Source organism: Oryzias melastigma, unplaced genomic scaffold (assembly GCF_002922805.2).
Source record: "Oryzias melastigma strain HK-1 unplaced genomic scaffold, ASM292280v2 sc00216, whole genome shotgun sequence".
NCBI lineage: Eukaryota > Metazoa > Chordata > Actinopteri > Beloniformes > Adrianichthyidae > Oryzias > Oryzias melastigma.
The window spans coordinates 55,369-66,489 of record NW_023416882.1 but is presented as its reverse complement, the minus strand read 5'-3'; the positions used below and the strand labels follow the sequence as shown (position 1 = coordinate 66,489).

Genomic DNA, 11,121 nt, shown 5'->3' with positions numbered 1-11,121 from the left:
ACTTCTCCAGGACATCGTTCAGGGTTGAAAAGGACTACAACTGAATGTAAACCACTTTCTTTAAAATTTTTGAAATTTCTAAGCTTCTTCTTCTAAGCTGGTTTACTAAATATATATATATATATATATATATATATATTTTTTTTTTCTTTACATTAAAGGAGTCTACAAGAAATGTACTTAAAAAAAAGAAAAATATCAGATATTTTATAGATGATGAATTTTCAATGAAAGAAATTTGCTGATTCGTAGAAGTTGTTTCTGATGCATAAAGACTATAGTAATTACATCATTACAGTTTTTTTCTCCATAGAACTCCATTCTAACACTGATTTAGTCTGCATGTGGACTTCATCTAATGCAGGAGTCTCCAACCTTTTATGCTCACTGAGAAACTTTAAATAATGAAACAGCTGGAGATCTACTTATGTTTAGTTGATTTGATTTATATTTTAAATGTTCACATCGAACAACTGAAAACGGTGAAGTTAAAACAAAAGACGTTTTGTGTTGAAAACTTTCACATCAGATTCTGTCAGTGAGAAGTCTGGTCCTGCATAGATTCAACCAGAGCTGTAAGCTGGAGTGGATCCACTGAGGTTTACTCTGATGGAGTCATTTAAATGTTAATCTGTCCGTCTGGTTCTGAACTTCATGACATTCATGTCAGAAAAGGAAGATTCACAAAGAAATGTCCACCCAATTAATGCTGCCATTTTCAGAGCAGCCTGGTGGAGATTTGGATCATTTTCTGGCTGCACTAAACTCCAGAAGTGCTGAGAATGCTGCAGAGATTTGATCTGAACATCATTGTGGAGATTTAGAACTTCCATCTGTTTGAAAACTCTTCTACCAGCTTGGACAGACATCACAATATCTGTGAACATGAAGAACTTTTTCTGGCCCTGAATGAACTTCCAGCATCTTTGATACTGAGAGGAAGAGCTGGATATACTGAGAGGCTCGGGTGTAAAGTCCCCCTAAGCCCCTAAAATGTCCCCCTCCGATGATAATCATGATTTTTGAGTTTTTTAACATGAATTTGTGGCATTTTTCTTATGGAACACAACAAATGTAATAAGAAATAATTTTGTTTTTTACATTTACGAGTATTTCTCCTTTTAAATCTGCCAATCAAACTGTCTTGGACAGACTCTGTTTGAATGAATGATCGTCTTTCCATCACAACAGTTCTGCTGCACATGCACTAAACCCTCATCTGTTCCTAGCGTGTCTAGTTCAGGTTCTGGAGAAGAGAAGATGGTATCTTCACATTGACTGCAGTCAAATGAGCCGCCGTTCACATTTCTGTGGTCAAATCAGCATCACTGGATTTTTGGTGTGAGTTTCATCCAATACTTACGGTAGCAGGACTGAGAACGCTGGAAAATCTCCACCAGACTCCACGGAGCTTCTTGATGTGACCACGGAAATGTGAACGGCGGCTCATTTGACCGCAGTTGGAAAGGATTGTAAATCAATGAAAGAGCATTTTGATGTTAGCTTTCATTATTTTATAAGAACTCTGCTCTGAGAAACCAATGATTGAATGTATTGATCACAGCACAGTCAATAAACATTGGAGAATTAGCTAAAAGAGTCTTTGGTGAACTGGAAGGAGAAAGAATCAGGATTTTGGAGGAAGTTCTGTCCATGAAGATCTGAGCTGACATCCAGATCACAAGTGTCAAGACTAAGGCTGTCATGCTCTCCTCCGACCACCAGAGAGAGCTCTCGCCCGAATACTAGCTCCTCCTCCCATCATGCACCAGTCTCCAGTTCCGGTTCTCTCTGCTGTTTCTCATCACGTCATCTCCCAGACTGTTTATATTCCTCCCGCTGACTAGCTTCTTTGCGTAGTCTTGAATCGTTCTTCCTCACGTTCCGTCTAAGTATTCTTCGTTTTTGCCTACTCGTGTTTTGACCTCCTGCCTGTTTATCTCATTCTCCGCCTCGTCCCTGCGTCCTGACCTTGGCCTGTTTTTGACTCCGACTCTGCTCATCCAACTCTTGCTTCTCGCTATTAAACAATTTGCATATAGATCCACACGCCTCTGCCTCGTCCTTACAAGAAGTCTGTCTGCTTATCTTTTGCGGTCTTTTTTAGAACATCTTTTTTTTATTTATTAATTACTTACTTTGAGTCATTTTTTTAATTTGCTTTAAAGTTTGCTTGGCTTAGTCTATATATATATATATATATATATTGCTTTTTGTGTACTTATTTTAATGTTCTGGTTTAGCTATTTATTCTTTTGAGTTTTTTCTTTTAATTATTTATAATATGTATCCTTTGACGCTTTTATGTATTTAGTTATTAGTAGAGATGTTCTGCTCGAGCAGATAGCTCGACTCTGTATCAAGTCTTTCAAAGCGGAAGTATCACTGGTGGAGCTCACAAAAGAGAGCTTAGATTAGCCTACATGAATTTTTAGATAAGAAATCTAGCATTATTTGGTTAGAGTGTCGGTTAATTTTGAATCGTAGTTTGTCTCCTTGAAGCTAGCAATCTGTGTTTTGTAAATATGGGCTATTCAAAAAATGAATATGTACAAATGCAATTAAGACACATTATTTCATATAATATTTTATTATTTTTACTAATGTATAATAATTAAGGGCAGATCATGAATCAGCACCATATATTGTAAGGTATTATTGTACGGTGCTTCAAATTTTTGTTCCATGTGCCCTTTTTTTTTTAATTTGAGAACCTGCCCCTCCAAATGTCTCTGCACGGCCCTGCTGCACAGGAAGACTGCTTACACCCTCTGCATCAAAATAAGACACTTCAAGTCCTTGACAGAGCTGGAAGCATCGAGGTGGGCTGGGCTGTTCGCTCCAGTACGACTCCAAGAGGACGCTGGAAGTCCCTGTACACGTTCCCTGTTGAAAAGCGTGCAGCTGATCTCCAGTGGAGGATTGTGCATGGATGTGTAGCCACAAACAGATACAAGGCACGGTTTGATCCAACACAATCAGAACGCTGTGACTTCTGTGACCAGACTGAAACTCTGCCACACTTGTTTGCACAGTGCAACTGCTTGGTTTCTCTTTTCAGCATTCTGACTACATGGTGTCTCGGGTTGGGAGAGGTGTTTTCTCTCCCCCTCTTTGTGCACGGGCCTGTATTTTCAAATGCAAAAAGAAAAAGAAATCAACGGTTGAATTTCCTGTTTGCTACGGCTAAAATTGCAATCTGGCTCACCAGACGTAATCAGGCAAACTCTGAGGGATGTGTTGATGTTAAACAGATGTTTTGTGCTGTTTTAAGATCATGGTTACGTGTGGAATACGCTTATTTTAAAGTGACTGAAAGGCTGGAGGAATTCTCAGAAACCTGGGCTGTAGAAAAAGTTTTGTGTCATGTGAATGCTGATGGGGAACTCCTTTTCTCCTTTTGAACCCCAGAGTTCATGTCATCATTAATTCTTTTCTTTTTTATCATGTGGGTTATTTTGTAAATATTAGAATGGTCCAATAAAGGGCATTTTAAAATCACTAATCTACTTCTTCTTCTTCTTCCTTGTGGAAGGAGTGTGGTTGAAGGAGCTGAAGAGTTTGTGGTTTTGTTTGTCTTTTTCTGATTTCTTTTCTTTCCTTTTTCACATTGGTGTTGGTATTAGGTTTATGTTGTGTTTTGGGGGTTAATTTTGGGGGTTTGTTGGGTTTTTTGGGGGGGTTTCTGAGGGTTTGTTCTGGTGGTGGGTGTGGAGCTGGTGGCGTGCTGGACGCCATGGCTCTCACTTCGCTTACCAGAAAACATGGAGGTAAAACTTGCACCAGTTCTCTCCACAGCGTGGAGGAGGGGGCTCTGGCCGTGGGTGCAGTTTATCCATCAGTTAAATCTGCTCCCAGAATGAGTGGAGCGGTCGTTTTGTTTGTGGAGAGGGTTGAGCAGGTGAACACGCTAGTTGAGAAAGGTATCTCTATCAATGGCGTGTTTGAACCTGTCATGCCGCTCTCTCTGCCAGCGACTAAGATCACGCTGTCTAACGTTCCCCCGTTCATCAGTGACGAGTTTCTGATGTGGGAGTTGTCCAAACAGGTGTCACCTGTGCGTAAAGTTTTGTCTGGCTGTAACGCCTTGTCCACACTTAGGCGGGTATCTGCTAAAACGAATATATTTTTATACGTTTCGGCCTATCATCCACACGAAACCGAATATTTAAGTCACTGAAAACGGTGCTTTTGGAAAACTCCAGCCAAAGTGAAGATTTTGGAAAACTCCGGTTTTGCGTCTGCGTGTGGACATGAATAACCGGTAATTTACGTTTTTAAACGTCACTTTTTGCGACAATTAATGAATACACGTCAGTACTAGCTGTGTTTCCATTACACATTTGCGCAAAACTTTATCGAAATTCAAGGAATTTTGAAAAAAGCAATGTTTCTAAATGACCCTGTTTCCATTAAATCATCATTTTGCGATAAAGCACAACCCAACTCACGCGATAAGTCATTAAAAACACGACGATGAATGAGAACAAGTATTTTTTTTATTTGATTCACTAAAAAAGGAGCATTGCGGTGACGTCACAGCTCTGTCTGGAGAGCGCGTGCTGCGCAGTCTATTGACCGTCTCAGGTGAGAAACCTGTTCAGCGGTTTTTAAAATAAATAACCATCCCATTAAGTAAGCTGCTGGACTTTTTTCTGTTTAAAAACACGACCAGATGCATTTAAGTTTCTGTCCCTGCACTCGCGCTTTTCCTCAAACGAGAGTTCAGCATCTTCAGGCTCCAAGCTGCAGAAGTGAAGCTGCAAATGAAGCTGTTGGATCTCTCCTGCCGCCCGCGTGCTGCGCTCAGGACAGACACACAAAGAGGCACATCTATTTTGAAAACTATAGGGCAGTTCCAGGGCTTTCCCCGCCGTTTGATGGTTCGCTGTGGTGTCTCACCAAGTTGGTCAGGAAACATGCAGCACCAGATGTGACTGTCTCCCTGTCAGCTGCAGACATGCTCTCCGCTCTGATGTCAGAGGAAGATCTCATCCTCATTTCTATGTTTTCTTGCAGTCATGTGACCTCAGCTACCTGCTGCTTTGGTAACTGAACTCTTTACTTATCTGTAAATTGGACTTCATTATTCACATGTTGAAAAATTCATTGGCTGCTGTTCATTTCTGAAACTCTTCTTGGTCTGTCTCCATCTTATCTAAAGCAGCTTTAGCATTCGTGTTCTCCTGTGGACAACAGCCGCTCTGCTGAACTGATCTGTTAACAATCCCAAACTCTTCACCTGTTCTGTGTCTTCTCAATCTGCTGCAGCCACAGACTGGAAGGATTTACAGAAACTCTCAGATTGGACACTTTTATTTCACATGAGGATTTTTAAACACATCTTAGCAACAATTTGAAAAATAATTGCTGCTGTTAGTGTAAATATTTTAGGGTTTTATACTTTTAGATGGTGTTTTTTCTTGATTCTATTTAATTGTATTTCTTGTTCTTGTAACTCCTCTCTTTCTTTTCTCAAAGGTCTTGCCTTTCGTCATGCCACAGATGCAAATCAGAATGATGTTCTTAATCTTTCCTGTCTGGATAAATAAAGGTTAAATGAAAAAAAAACATTTCTGAATTTATTGTCAGATAAGAACTGTCCTGTGAAGTGTCTGTTCATCAGCTGCTGTGCCTTCATCCATGGATCAGAGCTTCCATCTGCTTTACCAGAAGAACAGAGATGTCCTCAGAGGACAGTGAAGGTCAGAGCAGCAGATCATGTGATGCATCAGAACTCTACAGAGAAATGTGTCAGTCTGTTTGTTCGAGATGAAACTGGTCAGAAATGTGTTTTCACTCAAGAAGTAGATCACAGAGTTCAGGATTAACAGACAATATTTTAGGTCTTATTGTTTATGTTCCATAAAATCCAGCTGCACCACACGGACTACCCTGAAGCTACAGAATGCTGTCACCTGCAAGAGGTTGCGCAAAAAAATATATTTTTCAAGGATTTTAGTCATATTTTATTCACAACTAAATATTCCAATTTAGTTAGATCTGTGGATGTCAGCATTTCCTTTTCTACGGTTTTTAAATGCAGCCTCAGGCTGTTTATTTTATTCTACAGGCAAGAAAAACGACCTTATTTTATTCCAAATACTATAAACCTTTAAATCATAGAAGGAACATATACACACACTGTTGTTACAGCAATGTCGGTTTTAAACTTGTTTTATCCTGGAGAGCTGCTTAAACTGAATTGCACATGGAGGACTAAAAAAAGTTATTCTGCCTATTTATGTTTTAATTTATTAAAATAAAAAACAAATATATATATATATATATATATATGCAAAACTATGTCTAGTTAGATTATCTCAATATTGTCAATGTGCTTTAGTTATTAATCTTTTAAAAATAAATTTATTTTTTTTTGTATTAAAATGTAAAATATATTCATTTTTTTAAATTAAAATGGCATAACACTTGTCTTATTTTGTTGGATTTATTTTTCTTTCAGCGGTTTTTGTCTTCTCAGCACCACAGAAAAGAGAAAACATACAAAAAAGCCCAATAAATAAAAATTAAAAAGAACAGTCAAACTTGTTTTGCTTGCGAAATTAATTCTTCTTATTATTTTGCCATATTATGTGTCGGATTCTGTTAAAAAGCATAATAGAACGCTTATTTCTAGTTATAAATTCACCTTCCTTATTAGAAACAGGAGGGTTGCGGGCACACTTTGACCTCATCAAGATGGCGGTGCGTTGAGACGTCAGCTCCAATAGGGGGCGACAAGCGATGCAGCATCTATCCATGTATATGGAGCAGTGAGCACTTTCCTTTTTGAATGTCGTCACGTTTGAGGGGGGCAGTCTTGGCATTTAGGGGGGCATTGCCCCACCTTGCTCATGCCTTGATCCGGCCTTAATCAGCAGGATGCTTGGGGTGGCACAAATGTAAAACAGAGAAAATTTTGAACGGAAAATCAAAGATAGGGCGAGAGTATGATGAGGCACTACGCATATAAAAACCTTTGTGCTGCAAATGCAAAAATATTCTTGAAAGCAAAAACGAAGAACCAATATTATGGGCGCCAGTGGCTTAGGTGGTAGAGCGGGTCAGCCAATGATCGAAGGATAGGCAATTCCGGCTCCCGCCAGCCAAATGTTGTTGTGTCCTTGGGCAAGGCTACCGGTGTTTCTTTCTGTGCTATTTGGAAAAATCCACCTCAAATTTCCTCCTTTTAGAACCAACATGAAGATTTTTAAATTTATAATCAAAGTGATCTGCTTGTGTTTGTAAATCTTTGTTTTCTATCAGTCATTTCCAGATATTCTGGAAGTAGATCTCCAGTGAAGCAGAAACAGGAAGTAAAGAAGAGACAGAAAAGCAGGAGACAAGGGCTGGGCGATAAAACGATAATTATCGTTATTGCGATATTACTTTTTTTCGATAGTGAAATTAGTCTATTGCGATAAACTTGCGTGTTAAATAACACGGGAGAAACCCCCGGAAGAGGGGGTTTCTCCCGTGTTTCTTCTGCTCTCTCAGTTCCATTAGCTCCCGCTTCTTCTTCTTACGGAGCGGCTGATTCTAGGAGCCCAGACTGAGAGGGGGGGCACGGAGGCCCCGAATGATGACAATAGGACACAACAGAAAACATTATTTCAGTAAACCAATAACCAATATATAATCGCAAATACTTTTATTCTTAATGTCAAGGTAACGATGTTTATATATTTTGTTTTGGAAACATCGTCACCGGACCACCCCTCCTCTAAATTGAAAATGGTTCGGTCCGACCGGATTATTCTTCCGCAGCTGTTTGTTACCGACAGATCCACAGAGTGTGAGGGAGAGAAGACACGCTTTAAAATCAGGAGTTTAAACACCTGATTTAGAGGAGAACCTCCATGAAAAAAGAAAAAGGAGACAGTCTGTCTATTGCCGCGCGTCACGTGTCACGCGAGGCTGAAAGAGGAGAGAAGGAGAGACTGCGCATGCTCGTTACAGGGGGGCGGGGACTCGATTGTGGCTGTGGAGTTTAGAGTTTGAGGGTTTTGTTAAAATATTAACCAAAATCTTTTGTATAGAGCTTCGAATTAGAATAATTTGTTGTTTTATTGTGTATCAATAATGAATTTGTTAGTTACATTTGTGCCGTTTATGCTCATTTCTTAATGAGGTGATCTAATAATAGTAAAATAAACTTGTTTTTAACGACTCCTGACATGACACTAAATTAAGAGATCTTATGTGTTTGATCAATCCTCCAACATGTACACATGTCAGATGACTGAGTGAAATGATGATTAAATCTATTATCAGAACTGTTTATTATAAGATTAAGTTTACATTTTATTATCTTCTGCTGCACAGCAGTACCTGTAGTTTATGTTCAGAAGAAATCAGAAAATAAAAAAAATAACTGCAATATATTTGCTGCTTTAGAACAATGTTTTTAAGACTTAATTTTAATTTGAAATGAACTTGCTGCAGTCAGATTAAAATAAATCAGAAATTCTGTACAGCCTATTGAAAACATACCACCGTTATGGTTTAACTATTGTGTACATTATGTATATGTACAGTATTTATTAGAAATATTTAAATGTTAATCACAGTTAGTTTAAATACTACAGTTAATACAAAAAAAAGAAAGTTTAATTTGAACTAACTAAGATTTAATAGGGGGGGGGGGGGTTAAGGTGTAAAAATCTGAAGTCCTAAAGCTCTTTGCAATAAAGATTACTTTGATTATTTGATTATTTGATTAATATCGTTTTTAATATCGTTATCGCACAAAATGAAAAAAAAGATATCGCAATATGAAAATTCCCATATCGCCCAGCCCTACAGGAGACACATCAACATGGTGGAAACATTCCCTCCTGTCTCCTTTTCCTCTTTTCCCAGACCTTGTTGGAAAAGGTCATGGGATCAAGGAAAGGTTGTAGAGAAATTCAGCAGACGGCTGAACTGACTCCAAGCTGTGATCCAGAAAATGTTCTGAAAATCTTCCAGTGTCATTTACTGACCTCAGAGTCTGCAGTCTGCAGTCTGGACTCTCCAGAAACCCACATAGATCAAGAAATCCTGAATCCTGGATGTTGTTCCCGCTCAGGTCCAGTTCTGTCAGTCTGGATGGGTTGTTCTTCAGAACTGAACCAAGAACTTCACAGCTGATCTCTGACAAACTGCAGCTCCTCAACCTGAAATCAGACAGAAAAGTGTGTTCAGGAGCAGTGATGACAGCTGGAGTTCCAGCAACTAAACAGAGTTTGATCAGATTTACAAGATCGTTATTGAAACAGATCAGTTTGAGATCAATCATCATCACACAATCGACTCAACTGATGAGGAAAATGTCAAACAATCATCAGTTTTTTCAAACAGCTTTTCTAGATTCTTTTTTTCATCAGTTTGTCAGTAAGAAGTTATTTTCTAAACCTGAACTGATCTCTTCCATAAAGACTTACTGGAGATTGAAACTTTGCTGACTCAGCAGAAAGAGTAACGTGTAATGACACACTGAAAGAACAATATTAGTGGTTGCTGCTGAGTTTGCACATTTCATCCCGACAAAATGCTCCAACTGCACATCCAAGCTGCTCAGATTCTCTCTACATTTGTCAGCACATACAGTATCTATGTGAACAACTGTTCTATTTGATGGAGCTAAACTAAACATCACATAGGAGCGTCTGATTGATGAACACCTTTACTCAATCCTGAGGATTTCCTCAGCTCAGAGCCTGACCCCAACCATTGATGAACTTGAACCAAAGATGAGACACCATCAAGTATCAGACTCAGACAAGTGAGATTCACAGAGTACTACATTAAAAAAGTCTGTTACATTTTCACATTTGTTACTACAGGACATGTGATTTTTCCTTTGAAATTAGTCCTTTTGTTTTTGTACCACATATATTTGTTTTTTTCATTGTTTTGATTTGAATGAACTCATGAAAAACTGTACAGAGACATGATGCTGTACCTGAGTAATGAAACTGTTTATTTTTGGACTTAATTTTTACTTGTTCACAAATGTTTTTACAAGTGATACGTGCGAATGCACAAGATTTCAGTTTTTTTCTTAATGTGTAATTCTTGAATGCACAGGTTTTTGCATGATTTGACAACAAAGTTTCATTTTTGATCAATGATTGAACTGTTTTCAAAGTGGAAGTTTGGTTCTGCAAGAAGAGTTTGAAGTTTTGTTAATGTAGCTTGAAAATTGAGTTTTGTGTTAACAGTTTAGAGAAAAAGAGAGCAGCTTTCAAGAAAAGTGTCTCAGCAATCGAGAAAAACTGTAATAAACATTAAACCAGTCTAGCTCTCCACTTCAAGAATATTAGATTTTTGTGTCTCTGTGTTTTTGATGATGACATCTCTGGTCTGAGTGTTTCAGCTGATTCAGTTCTGGAGTTTCTTCAGAAAGTTCTAAAGTCAGTTTCTAGTCATTTTATGGTCTGGTACATCATTACAGAACTGGACATGAAGAACTTTTTCTGTCCCTAAATGAACTTACAGCATCTTTGATACTGAGAGGAAGAGATGAAATCTTTAGTTTCTGATTTGCTGTCTCCATCTTGTAATAGTTGGTTCAGGTTGTTCATTTTTGTTACATCTGTCATGAAAACCAGATCCCATGACCTTTCCACAGAGAACCTGCTGGTGGATGATGCAATGATTGATCAGAAATAAAGGAAAGTCTGGGTCATTCTTGCAGTGAGCGATGAATCCTGAGTGACATCCTATCATATCTGCTGCTCCATCAGTTGTTACAGGTGTGACTCTAGCTGTCTGATAGCATCTGCAGACAGATCTCTCACCCTCCACACCACAGTGTTTGGACCAAGCTGGACGTCAGGAATGGTGGACAGAATCTCTGTCTTATTTTGATGATCCTGGAATAATGATTCCACCACGACGGTCATCGTCTCTTTGATGATCCCTCCATCAGTGAAGGACTTCTTGTTGGTCAGAATGTGTCACTTAAATCAGTGGTCCTCACTGTTTTTTAAAGAAGAACCACACTGACGGACCAAAGAGGAAGGGCGAGCCAGAAAACATTCCCGGCACAAAAGAATTGTGTGTAATCAAAACACCGCCTTAAAAAACACACAGCCAAAAAGTGTGTGTGTGCATTTACCTTAGTGCATGGAA

At 38.7% G+C, this 11,121-nt stretch overlaps 1 protein-coding gene across 1 annotated transcript in view; it reads right to left on the bottom strand.

Annotated features, from left to right (window-relative positions):
* LOC112140824 overlaps nt 1-9,038 on the bottom strand; it is a 40,438-nt gene extending 31,400 nt beyond the window's left edge. The window contains exon 1 of the mRNA XM_024263834.2: nt 8,988-9,038. The gene's annotated coding sequence lies outside the window, so the exon portion shown is untranslated. The remainder of the gene's footprint in view (nt 1-8,987) is intronic.
* Between the last annotated feature and the right edge of the window lie 2,083 nt (nt 9,039-11,121).